Source organism: Balaenoptera borealis (genome assembly GCF_965194805.1).
Source record: "Balaenoptera borealis genome assembly, chromosome: 11".
Taxonomy (NCBI): domain Eukaryota; kingdom Metazoa; phylum Chordata; class Mammalia; order Artiodactyla; family Balaenopteridae; genus Balaenoptera; species Balaenoptera borealis.
The window spans coordinates 16,219,903-16,238,354 of record NC_138868.1 but is presented as its reverse complement, the minus strand read 5'-3'; the positions used below and the strand labels follow the sequence as shown (position 1 = coordinate 16,238,354).

General features: G+C 45.2%; 1 long non-coding RNA gene across 1 annotated transcript; it reads right to left on the bottom strand.

Annotated features, from left to right (window-relative positions):
* Window positions 1-520: 520 nt before the first annotated feature.
* Window positions 521-17,469, bottom strand: LOC309606178. The gene is made up of 2 exons (XR_014231685.1): window positions 6,854-17,469; window positions 521-6,421 (listed from the first exon to the last, which is right to left on the bottom strand). It is a non-coding gene; the product is annotated as an uncharacterized lncRNA (long non-coding RNA).
* Window positions 17,470-18,452: the final 983 nt, after the last annotated feature.

The following is an 18,452-nucleotide window of genomic DNA, read 5'->3' as shown; positions in this document are numbered from 1 at the left end:
CAGGCTGGGCCCAGCCCGGCTCTCTGGTTTCCTGGATCTGAGAGTTTGCGCTCATTTATTATTTAGCAAATATGTCTTAATCACTGACTAAGGGATGGGTAAAGCACCCCAGAGGGCGTTGGGAGCATGTGTGTCTGTGTCTGCGCGTATCTGTGTTTGTCTGTGTGTATGTCTGTGTGTCTGTCTGTGTGTCTGTGTGTCTGTCTGTCTGTGTGTATGAGGGGGTTGGGGTGGGGAGGGGGTTTCTGAGATCAATCAAGTAGGGCGTCTGTGCACCAGGGGCCTGAATCCAGCAGGTGTGCACATGGGGGAGGCCGGCGCACCCCTGTTCACAGGAACGAATGCAGAGGGTGTCAGTAGGAGCTCCTGCTATGATGCGCCAGGCCCTGAGATGTCGTCACCAGCAAGGCAGCCCCAGGGATAAGTCAAGAGCCTTTACTTTGCTGAACGGACTGCGGTTCCCGGAAGAGGAGGAAACGTAGAAAGGCTTACATTTAAAGTTCGGGTTTTTTTGTTTGTGTTTTAATTGGTAATACACGTACCATTTCACAAATGGAGATAACCTGAAAGGATAGCAAGCCAGCTTCCCACCCTCCCTACCTGCCAGAGTCACGAGCTCCCCCTGAATCTGCATTCACGGGAGAGGCTGTCTCATCCTGTCCAAGGGTGTGGTCAAGGTGAGAGCATCCCATCCGGCTGAGGAAACTGAGCTGTAGACCCTGCAGGGCCTCAGGGATTATCTCAGCCAATCTCCTTCCTTCCATAGACTAGGAGAGAGACAGAGAGAGTGGGAAAGGGACCTCGAATTAACCAGGCAGGTGAGGCCGGGGGTGGGCAGGGCTGGAACCCAGGCCTCTTGACTTCCATCCATCACCCTCTCTCCTGACCCCACTGCTTCCCTGGCTACTGACCAGGGGCAGGTGGGAGCCCCAAGAGGACTGATGACGTGGTCAGTGGGGGTGGGGGTGTCCCCAGACGAGAGCCACATGCTTAACAAGGCCTCTGATCACTGTAGCCTCCTGGGCCTGAGCCAAAGCAGGAGCTCGTGGCTGGGGCCCCCAAGCAGCCCTCGAGGGTGGGGACTGAGGCATGACCCCTCTCGGACCAGCTTGTCACTGTTGGCACATACGGCACTCTCTCCGGGGGCCTCCATACGGTCACTCCCAAAGATGGGATAATCCCAGAACTGACTCACAGGCCAGCGGTGAGGCTGGAATGGGATGGTCTGGAGATCTCAGCTCCGAGCCAGGCCCAGATGCTCCTCTCAGCGTTAGAACGAGGAGGAACAGTGTGGCTACTGCAGCAGTTATGCCACCTCCACCCTGGCCTTGTTTTCTCCACGGCACCATCGGATCTGACATTCTATGTAGTTTACTCATTTCTTTCTCATCTCTATCCACAAGATGTTCCATGAGGACAAGGATTTTTAATTGTTTTTGTTCACTGCAAATTCCAGCACCCAGGGCGGTGCCTGGCACGGAGGAGATGCCCCATGTAGATTTGTGGAGTGAATGAATGAATGAATGAGCAAATGAATGAAGCATTTCGTCTTGGAATCTGAACACCCCATCGTGTCTCAGTGAAGAGTTGTGAACTGAATGAGGGAGTGAGTAGGAGGGACGGAAGTGAACCCTGCCCAGAAGAATGTTAGGGGCTGACCAGTCATCAGGAAGGTCTCCAGCTCCATCAAGGATGACGGGGACCCCATGAGCAGAGGAGCTGGGGGAAGGGCTCCCCATAGCCAGCTAGGTTTCCAGGCACCGAGAAAGTGGTTCTCCACCAGGTCATCACCTGGAGGTGAGGACAAGCCTCAGAGTACCCCTTCCGTAAGACCCTGGGTCCCGAACGGTGGGACAACCCTGGGAAGTCTATCTTCCCTGTGCCCCCTGGGCCTCCCCATGCTCCCAAATACCCTGTGCTTCTGGCTGCCCCACCAACATTACCACAGACCACCTAGCTCTGCGTCTCCCCTGTTACTTGCAGCAGGGAGCAGGGCTGATGGGCCATTATTTACCCACCCCCTAGCGTGGAGTCAAGGTGTCATCAGGACCCAAGGGATGTTGGAGGTGAAGGAAGGAAGGAATTAGTCCCACCTCGTCCCCACATCTCCATGCCCCACCCCCACCCCCCAACCCAGATGGCTGCCTCAGCACCAGCGCCTCTGGCTTTGCTGTCTGCCTCTTGTATCTTGGCCACTTATTCAATGGGCAGCCTTCAGGAAGCTCACAAAGGCCCGTCTGTGAGCACAGACCCTGCATCTTTTCCCCTCCCTTCCTCCTCCCACCCCCAGGATTGGTCTCAGCCCCTCTCCCTTCAGCTCCCATTAAAATAAACATCCATTTAACGGGATTTCCTTTGGGCACCTCCTCCTCCCAGGGAAGCCCCAAGCCTGGCTTGGAAAACGGCCTTCCCACCTCTGGGTTTCCTTTTAATTGTCCTTTTCCTTTTACTTGCTGGGGAGCGGAGGGGGGCGGTGGGCGCCGAGATACAGCTGGGCCCTTCCCCGCCCCCGCTCCCCACCCTCCCTGCCGCAGGCAAGGATTAAGTCAACAGGCTGCCAAATGCTCTGGGGCAGTCACCCCTGGCCCCTGGGCTGGGCGGCTCCCTGCAGCCGGCCAGTGAAGGGAGGAAGATGTGAGAAGAGGGGGGTGTCTGTCCCGGTCCAGCGAGGTGCTGAAACATTGCAGAACAGGGATTTAGGGGCTTCCTTCCAGCTGTTTCCCACCACCACCACCACCTCGCCCTTGATCTTTTTTCTGCTGCAGCTTCAGTCACCGGGCCTGCTCTGCTGTGTGACCTGGGCAGGCCTCTGACCTCTCTGGCTTCCCATTTACCTTCTGGAAAGTGGGGCAGAAAGAATGAGCCTGAGAGGGTGTGGGACTTCGTCCATTGTCAGAGTCCCTTTGGACTCTCCATCCATCAGTCCTGCCTTCAAGTATTGGTTCATTTAGCAAACATTTTCTGGGCCTCAGAATGTGCCAGACCAGGTGCTGGGGATGCAGGGGTGAACAAAGCACAGAGCCAGCCCTCAGGGAGGCAGAGGGGGAAGAAACAAAGAGAATTCAGTGTGAGCAGGGCTCTTGACAAAGAGGAGACAGAACCCAGCGGGGCGCAGAGAAGGGTGTCTGTACCTGGTGATGAAGCAAGGGAAGGTTGACATCTGAGAGACAATCAGCAGTAGCCAGTAAGACAAAGTCCTCATCAGACCTAAAACTGCCCTGCCCTACGGCCAGGGCTGCTCCTGCAGCTTCTCAGTAGAGACCCAGCCTTCCTGGTCTCATCTTCCCTGATAATGGCTGTACTCCAGTTACAACCATCTGTCAGCTTCACTGGGGTCTTGAATGCCCTGACTCCTAGCATTAGTCAGGGTTCTCTGGATAGAACTAATAGGAGATGATAGATAGATAGATAGATAGATAGATAGATAGATAGATAGATAGATAGATGATAGATTTATTATAAGAAATTGACTCGTGCGATTATGGGGGCCGAGAAGTCCCATGATACGTCATCTGCGAGCTGGAAACCCAAGAAAGTCAATGGTAATTCAGTCCAAGTTTGAAGGCCTGAGAACCAGGAGCGCTGAGGGCAGGAGAAGATCGGGGTCCCAGCTGAGCAATCAGACAGGAAAGGCTGAATGAGCCCTTCTGGCCTTGGGTGGCCTCAGCCTGCAGCGGCTTGAAGCAGGATTTCGGTGCCCCGGCCAGAGACTGAAGTCAGGCCACAGCAGTGAGAGCGCTGAATCCCAGCCACTAGACCACCTGGGAGCAGTGGCCAGCGACAAGGCCCTGGCCCATACGGCTGCAGAAATGAATTCCCACAAAGACGGAAAGTAGTGAAACAAGTAAAGTGTTCATTAGGAGGAAAATGAGTACCTGTGGATAGACATACAGGTGGGCTTAGAGAGAGAGTCACGCCTTCGTGGTGGTTTGAATCACTTATATAGGGCATTTCTTCCGGGTTTCCTTTGGCCAATCATCTTACTTTGCTTGGTTCTGTGTCCCTATTTGGTTTATCTCAGGGTCCTCCCATGTGTGCGCACGCATCTCTTAGCCAAGATGGATTCTAGCGAACAGGCCTATGGGTAGGTTGACATCACCGACTATGGGGTGACGCCCCCTTCCTTTGACCTCTGAGGAGCCTTTCTGCGCCTGTGCGGTCGGGAAGGTCTTCCTGACCTCGAGAATGAGAAATGTGTGGTCTCTTATCTGGGCAGGGCTTAGCTCCTCCTCCTCTTCATCTTAGAGTCTGTGTCCGCAGGGGACAACTCCAGCTGTTCAGCCTGGGGCCCGTCTATCTCCTGCCTCACTTCCTTGGCCTTTTTGTTCAATTCAGGCTCTCAACGGATTGGATGCTGAGGATTGCCACACCGGGGAGGGCAAACTGCTTTACTGAATTCCTTGATTCAAATGCTAATTCCATCCAGAAACGCCCTCACAGACACACACGCAGAAATAATGTTTAGTCAAAGATCTGGGCACCCCATGATCCAGGCAAGTTGACACACTAAACGAACCATTATACCTTTTTATTTACTTCCTTTCTGGCAACCACCTTCCACCTCCGCTTTCTTCTGCATCCAGCTTAGAATCCATGGTGGTCCACCATTTCAGTGACCCTCTGGCCAGTTCCTGAATCACACTTTTCCATCTGTCTTTTGCACCCACCTGCAAAATTGCGACCCTAGATGAGTTGATTCTCAGCTTTCTCTTTACCCGCACCAGGACAGAAGGAGGAAATCACCCCCTACAGCAGGTTGTTCCCACTGAAAATACAGGAGCCTCCTAATACCCACAATGCCCTAATGTATCTCTGGACCACTCATCTCCCAAGCCCTGAAATATCTAGTCCAGTTCCTACTGCTGCATACCAAACACCCCAAAACTCACTGGCTTAAAACAACATTTGTTTAACTCACAAATCTGTGATTTGGGGCAAGGCTTGGCTCTGCTCCATTCAGCATCAGATGGGGCAGCTCATGGGAGTTTGGAGAATCCACTTCTAAGGAACTCATTCATGTGGCTGGTAAGAGTGGTGGTCCGAACGCGGGTTGGAAAGGAACTTCCAGACATAAGGCAGAATGTAAAGAAGATAGAATTTATTAGAGGGAAGGGTCGCTGCCAGAGCAGCGGGCCAACTTCCTAGTAGTCTAGGAGAGTCGAGCCCGAACATGTGCTACTGATCAGTTTTTATAGCCAGAAAACAAAGGAATGGTCCGAGGTGAAAATTTCATTTACTGATTGGTCGAGGCGCATATACCTTCCTTCTATAGGGTGGGAGTGGGACAGGGCATATGCCTTTCCTTATTTGGGACAGGTCCTGTTGCCCAGGTGGGCGTTGCCCAGGTGGGCTCAGGAATTTCGTAACCATCGCAACAGGGTGGAGAGGGAGATTAAGAGTCCGGTAGGGGGTGTAACTCTGAAACTTTTTCAGGCAGGGTCGTCCTTTGTCCTTGAAGCACCATTGTCCTTAGAGCACCACAGTAAGTTGGTACTGTTCTCAGCTGAGAGCTTGGAAAAAACTGTGTGTGTGCTGGGGTCAGGACATGGGGGGCCTGGGAGGGAGGGGTGATAAAGCAATGGCTTTACATGTTTACAATAAGTGGATCTGAGTGAAGGGAATATACATGTTCATTGTACTATTTTTATTTTTACAACTTTTTTGTAAATTTGACATTATTTCTAAATAAAGGGTTAAGAAAATAGAAGTGTACTGCATGACTTCTGAACATTTGAAAATGTTGCGATTATCATCATAATTGATTTCACAATGGTCAAAGACCAGCCTGTACTCTGTATTATTTCAATCTTTGGAAATTTTTTGAAACTTCTTTTATGGCCCGGTAGAATCTTTTGGCAAATTCCATGTGCCTTTGAAAATAATTCTGTCATTATTTGATGTATTTCTCTATATACATCAGGCATTGCTTGTTAATTAGGTTATTCATATCATCTACATACTTATTGATTTTTTTTTTTACCACCTTGCTCTAAAGTTACTGAAGAAAGTGTGTTAAAATCTCCCACTAAGAAGCAGCAGCATAGCACAGGGAGATCAGCTCGGTGCTTTGCGATGACCTAGAGGGGAGGGATAGGGAGGGTGGCGGGGAGGCTCAAGAGGGAGGGGATATGGGGACACATGTATGCATATGGCTGATTCACTTTGTTGTACAGCAGATGCTAGCACAGCATTGTGAAGCAATTATACTCCAATAAAGAAGTATTAAAAAAAACTCTCACTAAGGTTATTGATTTCTCTATTTCTTTTTGTAATTCTCTATTTTTTTTGTTGTTTATATATGACTAGGAGCACATAAAAAACAAACAGATATCAACAACAAAAATAATCCAAACAAAGCAACTTCCCTGCAGTGTCCTCTCCTGCCTCCCTCACAGCCAATCAATCTTCTCAAAAGACTTGCCTATGGGACTTCCCTGGTGGCGCAGTGGTTGAGAGTCTGCCTGCCAATGCAGGGGACGCGGGTTCGAGCCCTGGTCTGGGAAGATCCCACGTGCCGCGGAGCGGCTGGGCCCGTGAGCCACAATTGCTGAGCCTGCGCGTCTGGAGCCTGTGCTCCGCCACGGGAGAGGCCGCGATGGTGAGAGGCCCGCGCACCGCGATGAAGAGTGGCCCCCGCTTGCCGCAACTAGAGAAAGCCCTCGCACGGAAACGAAGACCCAACACAGCCATGAATAGATAAATAAATAATAAATAAATAAATAACTTTAAAAACAAACAAACAAACAAACAAAAAAAAAACCAAGGCTTCTATTTTCCTATAAGTTCACCCCTACTGGATAATAAACAATGTCATAATCCTTAAAAAAAAAAAAAAAAAAAAAAAAAGACTTGCCTAACTCAGTGCCGCTCAGTTTAGTGTAAGGACCAGCAGCGCCAGCATCACCTGGGAGTTTGGTGGAAAAGCAAGTTCTCTGCTCCACCCAAGACCTGCTGACGTAAAGCCCTGGGGGTGGGACCCAGGAATGTGTTTGGACAAGCTCCGGGTGCTTCCCAGGTGTGCTACACACCAGAAAGCGCTCAGCTTCATTGCTTGCCTTGTCCACGCCTTCCATTTATTCCTCTACCTTTCCAATCTGGCTGCCGTCCCTCACTCTTCCAAAGTGATGGCTCCCATCAGGCCCCCAAATGATCTCCTAGCTACTACATCCACTAGGGATTTTACCCCTCAGCAGTGTTCCACCTGTTTACCATTTCTTCCTTGATTTTAGAGAACAATTCCTTGTTTTCTGTAAAAAAGAATATGTATGCTTATTATAAAAATGAGTTACAAAATATGGACCTGAATAACGTTAAAAATTATTCCAAATCCCATCACCCAGAAGCAACTGTTATTAACATTTGGTTAATACAATTCCAGGCATTGCTTTATGCATACTTATGGAGAGAAGGATGGACAGAGAGATAATAAAAAATAGAGAGAAGTACTATAATAATACGGGATAACAAAAATCCTATTTTAAAATAAAAAGTATTGCATTTAATTTTACTTGACTTTAATCGTATAAAATAGTATAAAAACAAGTTTAGTGGGGGAAAAGGAACTGACCTAAGTAACTCTGAAAACAGTTTTTTGACTCAATACTGTAAACCTAAAGAGGAAACACAGTACACAGACACTATACTCTCACCCTCCAGGTTATCCATTCTCTGTACTAGGGCTGTATATACATATATACATACATACATATATACATATATATATATTCTAGATAATGAGAGCCAGCTTTTTCACTGTTAAAGAAAGACATTACAAATAAGTAAGGGGGAAGGCTAGAATGAATGCTGTAATGGTGGATTACAGTCAAGATGTCAGTATGAACTCATGTTTATTATAATATATATACAAGTAAATGCAGAAATAAATATAGTTATGAGTGTATACATGCATTTCCTAGCTCTGTCTGCTGAGAGGACCTGGAAGCAGTGACACTCCAGTAACAATCACACCTAGCACTCAGATCTTGATTTCTAAATACCATTCTCTAATAAAAAGAACCAGGACTCCCTGGAGAAATGGCTGATTCTGGGACTGAATTCTAGAAAAAATATAAGATGAGCCTGGAGCATCTTGTACTGCCAGAAAAAAGTAAGAAAGTGCTTACATAAAAAAAAAAAAGTGGAGGCATGTCAAATGACACAGGAGGCTATACAACATCATAAGTCATTAGGGAACTGCAAATTAAAACAACACTGAATTACCACCACACACCTATTAGAAAAGCTAAAATCTAGAACACCAACAACACCAAGTGCAAGTGAAGATGTGGAGCCGCCGGAACAGTCATACCCTGCCGGTAAAAATGCAAAATGTTACAACCATTTTGGAAGACAATTTGGCAGTTTCTTACAAAGCTAAACATAGTTTTACCACAATCTAGCAACTGTGCTCCTAAGCATTTACCCAATTTATTTGAAAACTATGTCCACACAAAACCTGCATATGAATGTTCATAACAGCTTTACTGACAATTGCCAAAACTTGGAAGCAACCAAGATGTTCCAATAGGTGAATTGATAGGTGGGTGGGTAAACAAAATGTCGTATGTCTATACAATGGAATATTACTCAACGATAAAAAGAGATTAGCTATCAAGCCACAGAGACATACAGGAACCTTAAATGCATATTGCTAAGAGAGAGAGGCCAAGCCGAAAAGGCTACTTACTATATGATTCCAACTATGAGACATTCTGGAAGAGGCAAACCTATGGAGACAATAAAAAGATCAGTGGTTGCCTAGGGTTCAAGGGTGGGGGATGAATAGACATGACACAGGGGGTTTTTAGGGCAGTGAAACTACTCTGCATAATACCACACTGGTGGATACATGCCATTATACATTTGTCAAAGCCCATAAAATGTACAACACAAAGAGTGAGCCCTAAGGTGAGCTATGGACTTCAGTTAATAATAATGTGTCAATATTGGCTCATCAGTTGTAACAAATTAACCACACAGATGCAAGATATTAGCAATAGAGGAAACTGTGTGTGTGGAGGGGTGAAGGAGGGGAACTTTCTGTATTTTCCACTCAATTTTTAGGTAAATCTAAAACTGCTCTAAAATATAAAGTCTATTCAGTGGGGAAAAAAAAAAAAAAAAAAACCCCACTGGAGCCAACCTGATAAAGCTCTCAATGGCCAAGGCTGGAATAATTCAGATAACAAAACAGATGATAGTATTGGTTATAACCCAAAGAATAAAATAAACATTCATTAGCCCATACTGCCATAAACAAATGATTAGCTAAATAAATAAATGGAAGGGACAAATATTCCTTGTAGAGAATTCCAAATAATAAACTTAGAAGGAATGAGGGCAATAGAAAATCATCATTTGAACACAAGAGTAATAATTCAACAGGCAAGATCCACTGATTAATGTCCCCAAAGTATCTCTCCAAAAATATTTATTCATTGCTGTGGTGGTTTTAATATATGTTCACAAATTCTTTCATACTTCTCCCTCTAGGAAGTGGAGATTAATTCCTCTCCCCTTGAATAAGGGCTGGTCTTAGTGACTCACTTCTGTCCAGTGGAGTATGGAAGGGGAAAAACAGGTTCTTTTCACAGAGGAAACTGGCAGACCCCACCTCAACCAAGTGAAACCAAGTGATCAAGGTTAATGTCACCAGTAATGTCATGTTAATTTCATGTACTTTCTGATATGATATGAGAAGGGCATTTTTACTCTTTTGGTATTCCTCCCCGAAATCTGTAGTCTCGATCTAGTCCAGAGGAAACATCAGACAAACCCAAACTGAGGGACGTTGTACGAAATGCCTGACCACGACTCTTCAAAAGTGTCATTTGTGAAAGACAAAGAAAGACTGAGAAACTGTCACAGATGGGAGGAGACGAAGGAGACACGGGACAACTAAATGTAGTGTGCTACCCTGGACTGGATCCTGGAACAGAAAAAGGCAGTTAGTGGGAAAATTGGTGAAATCTGAATAAAGTCTGTACTTTAGTTAATAACATTGTTTCAACGTCGGTGTCTTAGTGTGGACAAATGTGGCGTGGTTATGCAAGATGTTAACATTAGGAGAAGCTGGGGAAAGGGTATATGGGGGACACTTAGCAACTTTTCAGTCTAAAATTATTTCCAAATAAAAAGCCTAAAATAGATCAGAAAATTGAAATGGAATAAATTGCTAAATTTCAGGTAAATGCTCTTTTACCACAAGTGACATTAGTTCCTATAAGGCATTTTAAAATGAATAAAAATAATGTATAAAATATTAATTATGAGATTAGAATAATCATGTTATTTTAAAAATGACATTTTCCAACTTTATCCCAAATATCTATTGATTCTTGCTGTGAAAAAATGAAGAAATTAATGCATTCACACTTCTTCCCGCCATCTCTCCTCCAACTCCCAATTCTTGTTAGTCCTATTAATATTATCATTTTATTGTTGATGTTTACAACATTTGCACTGTGTCCTATACTCCAAATTCACAAAGATTTTTCTTTTTTTTTTATTGAACTATAGTTGATTTTTTATTTTTATATTTAAATGGATTCAGTGTTGATCACCAATGTGCTTACCCTGGCTTCTCCATTCTGAGCCATTTATTTTGATAAATCCCCTTGTTGACTAGATTTCATTGCCTGGTAGTTTGCATGTTTCAAGAAGGACTAACAGGGAATCATTCTCTAGGTTCTTGGATGTTTGGGAATGTCTGTTTGTGGCCTTTCTTTGAAGGCAGTTTATCAGGGTATAAATCCCTTGGGTCACAATTTCTGTTCTTCAGGACTTTGTAGATGGTGGCCCCTGACCCTGGCACAGAACATGTACAGAGAGACGTCTGCAGCCAGCTGGATTTCCCCCATTCCTATGACTTGAGATTTGTACCTTGATGCCCATATGATTCTTTAGCCTTGACGTTCAGTAGTTTTATTAGAATATCATGCTTGATGCTGATGGTCCTGAATCAATTTTGTATCTCCACATTCAAATCTTTATTTCAGGAAAGTTTTGCCCTGTTGTCAGAATATTTCTCATCATCGTTCCATTTGTTCTAGTTTTCTTTTTAGGAACACTAACTGTGCAAATGTTTTATCTCTTGGGTCTGTCCTCCACGTCTTTTAGTCTTTCCTATAACTATTTGTTATGGGCTGAGTTGTATCCCCTCAAAAAGATATGTTGAAGTCCTTGCCCCCAATACCTCAGAATGTGAACTTGTTGAGAAATAGGTTGTTGCAGATGAAATGAATTAAGATGAGGACATACTGGATTAGAGTGGACCCTTCTGGCAATAGGACTGGTGTCCTTATAAGAAGAGGAGAGACACAGAGAGAAGACCAACATGTGATGATGGAGGCTGAGATTGGAGCATGATACAGCCACAAACCAAAGATGCCAAGGTTGGCCAGCTGTCCCCAGGAGCTAGGGGACAGCTGTGGCACAGATTCTCCCTCAGAGCCCACAGAAGGAGCCAATCCTTCTCACACCTGGATTTCGGACTTCTAGTCTCCAGAACTGTGGGAGAATACGTTTTTGTTTTAAGACACTCCATTGGTGGTAGTTTGATACAGCAGCCCTAGGAAACTAATATACTCTATATGTTTGTTCTTTTCTATTTATTTTTGTGTATTTTGCTGTGTGCCCTTTCTCGGGTCTAGGTTTCTGTTTATTCTGAATTGTTTTTCTTCTTTTCAATATGTCTTTTTAATTTCTAAATGTCTGTCCTTGTTGCTTCCACTTTTTCCCTGAGGGCCGCCAACTCACTCTCTTTCTGTCTGCTGCTTTACAATCTCTTTAAAAACCTTGACATCTTAGCTCATTCAGAGAGGTCGGACTGCCTCAAATCCGAGTCCATGGAGAGCTGTGCCTGAATTCTCCCTCTGTTTTTGTTTGTTAAATAACTCCTCTTGTGCTGTAGGCTCCTTTGCCTTTTGCTTATCTCCATTTCCTCTTTTTTTCCCCCCAGTCCCGAGATGTTCCTTTGTGATTATTATTCACCTTGGAACAGGCTGGCAGTTTGTTGAAGGATGATGTTGAAAGAAACAGGGTAGGTAGTCTGGGAGTGATGAGGGTGTGTGTTCTCCAACACACTCTTTTTTTAATAAATTCTATTTATTTATTTATTTTTATATTTATTTTTGGCTGTGTTGGGTCTTCGTTTCTGTGCGAGGGCTTTCTCCAGTTGCGGCAAGCAGGGGCCACTCTTCATCGCGGTGCGCGGGCCTCTCACTATCGTGGCCTCTCTTGTTGCGGAGCACAGGTTCCAGACGCGCAGGCTCAATAGTTGTGGCTCACTGGCCTAGTTGCTCCGCGGCATGTGGGATCCTCCCAGACCAGGGCTCGAACCCGTGTCCCCTGCATTGGCAGGCAGATTCTCAACCACTGCGCCACCAGGGAAGCCCTCCAACACACTCCTACTAAACCTTTCATTTCCTTTTCCAGGAGCACATCGTCCCCCAGTCTCAGCCCTCAGGGTTCCCAGGCTCTCAGGAAAAGCCTCTGGGCTGCCAAGCTCCAGAGTTGCAATCTGCAGCTTCTTCCTCCTTCTCCATCTCACCCCAGCAGTCTCCGCATGCTGGGAGGTGTTTTGTGCTGGGCTGGGAGAGATGCTGAGTCAGCAAGCTCCCTCCCCACCCCCGCACAGTCCCGTGGTATTGAGCTGGATCTGAAGCCTCTGATGCCTCCATGGTCTGTACCCAGCCCAGACCCTGTCATCCACTGAGCAGACCTCTCAACTGCGCCATCTGGAGAGACAATCACTTCCTCCTTGGACCTCTGTTTCCTCTCTTGTTTGAGATCACATTTTATAGCATTCGGCAGGTATACTTTCTGGTTTAATAAAAGAAGGAGGTGCACAGCAAAGGAAACCATCAACAAAATGAAAAGGGAACCTACTGAACAGGAGACATTATTTGCTAATTATATATCAAATAAGGGGTTAATATCCCAAATCTATAAAGAACAAATACAACTCAAAAGCAAAAAAAAACAAAAAACAAAACAAAAAAATCCAAACAATCCGATTAAAAAATAAGCAGATGATCTGAATAGATATTTTTCAAAGAAGACATACAGATGGCCAACAGGCACATGAAAAAATGCTCAACATCACTAATCATTGGGGAAATGCAAATTAAAACCCCAATGATTTATCACTTCACACCTGTTAGAATGGCTATTATCAAAAAGACAAAAAAATAACAAGTGTTGGCAAAGGTGTGGAGAAAAGGGAATCCTTGTGCACTGTTGATGGGAATGTAAATTGGTGTAGCCACTATGGAAAGCAGTATGGAGACTCCTCAAGAAATTAAAAATAGAACTACTGTATGATATAGCTATTACACTTCTGGATATTTATCTAAAGAAAAGGAAAACACTAGTTTGAAAAGATACAGGCACGTCTATGTTCATTGCAGCACTATTTACAACAGCCAAGATATGGAAGCAACCTAAGTGTCAATCAGTAGATGAATGGATAAAGAAGATGTGGTATATATATATATATATATATATATATATACACACACACACACACACACACACACAATGGAATACTACTCAGTCATTTTAAAAAAATGAAATCTTGCCATTTGCAACAACATGGATGGAACTTGAGGACATTATGCTAAGTGAAATAAGTCAGAGAGAAAGACAAATACTACATGACTTCACTTATATGTGGAATCTAAAAAACAAAAAAACAAAACAAAACAAAACTCATAGATACAGAGTGGTAGTTTCCAGAGAAGAGGGGGCTTGGGTGTGGGTGAAATGAATGAAAGGGGTCAAGAAGTACAAACTTCCAGTTATAAAATAAATAAGTCATGGGGATATAAAGTAAAGCATGATGATTATAGTCAATAATATTGTATTGCATATTTGAAAGTGGCTAAGAGTAAATCTTAAATGTTCATTTCACAGTGTATACAAATATTGAATCATGTTGTATACCTGAAATTAATATAATGTTATATGTCAATTACATCTCAATTTTTTTAATAGCAAAAAAAAAAAAAAAAGATGGAGGTCTTGCTCTTTTTTTTTTTCTCCCTCCTCCAAATTCATTGTTGTTTTTAGTAGGCTTTGGGTACATGAAGCAGAGTAAATCAGCCTTCAATCTGCCATTTAAAATTCCTGCATTCTTTGAAAACTCTCTTCCCTTAGCTTCTAGGACCTGAAATACATGCCCAATTTTCCTCTTTTCTTGCAGGCCTTGCTCCATCCTTCTGTATCCAGCCATGTGATGTGGGCAAGATGGAGGTGTCTTGCTGCAGGCCACACTGCTGGTAAGGGGAGGGGCTGGGATTCCAACCTCAGGCACCCTGGCTCTGCCACTAAGGGACAGGGCTTCTCGGGTGTGAGCTCATTTCCACTGGGCACGGCTTCGCATGCAGCTCCTGCGGAACTGCTATGCCATCCTCACTCCCTTCTCAGGCCAGAGTCCCAAGAATAACAACCAAGGGCTCTCACAGGACAAAGGACTCATCCCACCTCCTTCCATCAGCCACAGACCTGGGAGAGGGGGGCGGTTGGCCTCTAGGAACCCTGGATAATGACTCACCTGGAACATTATGGGAATTGTAGTGAAAAGAACACCAGTTTCCAAATATAAACAAGCCCTTAGGAAACTGTGTCCAGCCATCTGGTGCCACGTACTCAGCCAAGGAATAGATAACAGGACCCCTTGGCATTGAGGAGGGGGATAGACCCCAGACTCTGCCGTTGATTGACCTGGGGGGCACCTTGGGAACTGCCGGCCTCTCTCATCTCTTTGTCTCCATGTGTCCAATGGGTGGGGTGGCCTGGAGGATCCCTGAGTCCCTGCTGGTGCGATGCTCCAGGATTCTGGGCCCCCCTCTAAGCCATCTCCTGGGGGCTCACCTTGTTCCTCATTCCTCCTGTAATCCAGCTTGGGCAACTGAGTGGGGATTATTCCCTGCGACTTCTCTAGGGTGTGTCTGAGGCGAGGGCCAGTGGGGCAGCACTGGGGTGCTTGTTTCTGAGGACCTCAGGCTACAGTGATATTCACTCTTCCTTGTCAGTGGAAGAGGAGCTCAGGGCTTCTCTTCCCCAAGGAGCAACTTCATGGTTGGTGAACTGGGGGGCTCCTGAGGCTCTGAGGGAGCCTTTCTGGCCAAGGGCAGTTCTCTGGACCAGCACCTGGTCCTCTGTGCTCTAAAGGAAGTCTCTACTTATTCCAGGGACACAACCTCAAGTCGGCCTACAGGCAGCCAGTGGTAGGCTACATTACAGGGCATAGTTGAGAATTGGGCTGTGGTCAAAGTTGGGTGGTAAGTGGACTTTGAGTCTCATCTCCAGTCACCGAGACCTTTTGATCTTCCTGCCATTCTCTTGCTTCCCTTCTTCTATCCTTACTTATGAAAGGAGAGGATAGAACTTCCAACCATCCATCCATCCATCCATCCATCCATCCATCCATCCATCCAAGGCTATCATCTGTCCATTCTCTATACATCATCACCATCCTTCATCTTCTCATCCTTTCACTCATTATCCATCCACCATCATCTATTCATTCAGCCATCCCTCCCTCACTCTGTAAATCCCTTGTTCAAAAAACCACAGGCTTAATAACAATAACAACAACAATATTGCTATGAACAATAATGGTGACTATTTACTGAAAGCTGACCATGTGTCAGGTGTTATGTTAATTGCTTTACTTGAATTATCTCATTTAATTTATGTCTATCCAGTGGGTCCCATGTTACGTTGAGGAAACTGAGATGATCACCTAAGTACTCCCTGAGGATGCAAATATGAAGAAAATACCAAATCTCTAACTGGAACTAACTTCCAGTGCTCACCATGGAGTGAAGGAGACTGATCTGTGAAAACACAGGGTCTCCGTAAAGTCTACAAGGTAGTATAGATAATCATTATATGTTTACATAGAGAATAATTATATATTTACATACATATATTTGTTTTACAGATTGAAGATGTCCTTGACATTATATATAGTTATATATATTATAGATATTATATACATATATATAATATACATATATAATATATTATATTAATATAGTTACAGACACTCTGTACAGTAGAAATGCATCCTATGATAATTTTCAAAAGATGAAAATGTTTGCATGCTTTCATTTTGATGATTAAATCTAAGAAATGATTTCCTACACATAAAATATTAAGAGTTATGTCTGGCACGTGGTAAACTCTCCTTATATGGGAGTTATTTTTAAGGAAAAAAATGCTATTACCTTTTGTCAAGGCAATACCTCCCTTTTGCAGTGATAATTGACAACAAAAGACATTTTCCTAGACTGACACTTTGGTTCTTGGGTCAGTATTTCTCAAATCGGGGCCTGTGGATCTTAGGGTCCCCAAGACATGTTTTCTCCCGTCAAAGGGCCTACATACTAGTCAAGTTTGAATGAGAAACACAGGGTCGGGGGGCCGGGAGAGCAGGGAACCTGGCCTCAGGATACCTCTTATCTCTGCTCTCACAGCTTCCCCGCAGCCGGGATGACTTGCTTTTTCCTGAGGTTGGTGGAGACCTTGGAAACACACATACCTTTCCCAGGAAAATGAGTTCCCGGGGAAGTCTCCCGGCCCACGGGCGCACTCCAGCACCTGTGCTCTGTAATGTAGCCCTAATTGAAATCACATTAACATTATGATTCCATTATGGGGAACAAGAGGCTGGCTGCAGGAATGTGCCCCATGGGACCTAATCAGCTGGACTGGATCATTTATAAAGGGCTGTACATCTGCTGGAGCTCAGTGTTAAGTAAGGTAGACGGGGGCTTATTCATTATTAACAAGGCTTCATGCGTTCAGCCAGGCAGGACTACAAAGCTGGCCGAAAGGCGAGTCTGATGGAGGAGAGGCACTGAGGCACTGACTGCCTACGCCCCATCTGCCTTGCCCATTGGTGGAGCCCAAGATGCCTTCACCCAGATGGAGGTGACTCCTATCCCCAAAGCCTTGCCTGTGACAACCCCTCCTGCTGATGGGAGAGATTAAGTAAATTGCCTGAGCTCCCAGAACTACTGTGTGTAGAGTCAGAATTTGAACGCAGGCAAGCTGGGTCCAGAGCCCACAAGCTTAGCCAGCTTGCCGTATACAGTCCAGCCCTTGGCAGCTCATGCCTATCCTGGGCTGTGGCATTGTACCACCCGGTGTTCCGGCACCTTCAGGTCTTTGAGGTTTTGATGTAAAGGAAGGAGCCCTGGAAATCAACAAAGGAAATCAGCAAATGCGGTTGGAGGTTCGGCTCTCCTAGTTAGTTTATTCATTGCTCTAAGTCCCAGGGCTATGGCAGGCACTGTGCTCGGTGCTACAATTGAAAAGGTGAAGGGGGAATTCCCCGGGGTCCAGTGGTTAAGACTCCGCACGCTTCCACTGCAGGGGGGACGGTTCGATCCCTGGTGGGCGAACTAAGATCCTGCATGCTGAGAGGCGCAGCCAAAGGAAAAAAAAAAGAAGAAAGAAAGAAAAAGAAGAAAATAAAAGGTGAGTGACACCCAGTCTTGCTCCAGAGGAGCTCAGAACAAGTTATAATATAATGTGTAGAAACCATAACCAGAGAAACTAATGAACTATAAGTATTCCACTATAAGATATGTGTAGAAAATTAAATACTAAATTAACTAAATATGATTAGAGGTGATGTTATATGATGGTTAGCAGTACAGTCTCTGGAATCTGACAAACCTCATTTCCAATCCCGGATTTGTGGCTTAACTGTTGTGTTCACCCCGATCATGTTATTTCAGCTCTCTGGGTTCACCCCTGACTGTTCCTTCTGTCTTGCCTCGTCCTGAGTGTGGGGGATGAGGTAGAAGGACAGGCAATATTGACACTTTGTAGGAAGGGGTTTGCATAGTGTTTACAACTTTGGAGCTGGGGAAGGAAATTTTGGTCAGTAGAGTGTGGTGGTTGAGAGTATGAGCTCTGAAGGATCTGGAAGGCTATGAAGAATGGATCTGTTTCCAAATCACGGCTCTGGTCTGACGGCTGTGTGACCCTGGGCAAGTCCTGCATTAGGAATCTCAGTTTCTACACCTGTAAAATGGGGACAATAGCAGCACTTACCTTACCAAGCTATTATGAGGATCGAATGAGGTGACGGATGTAAAGCACACAGCACATGATCTGAGATACAGTAAGGATTCAAAAGAAAACAAAACACTTCAGTTATCATTTTAGAGGACTATCCAAGGTGTGAAGGGAGCATCCCTAGATCTCCACCGGCTGTGTGACCTTAGGCAAGTCTCCCGGTCCACTTGAGCTGGTAGCACAGGGTGAATATGTTTTGTAAATGGTAACACCATGCACAAATGTGTAACTCTCCTTACTGAGCACCGATTGTATACCAGTCCAGAGCTCAGATATGGGAGATGGGGGAAGGGAGACATAACCTTCTGCTCTCCAGGGGTACGCAGGTGGCAGTGGGAGGCATCATGGCAACTCAC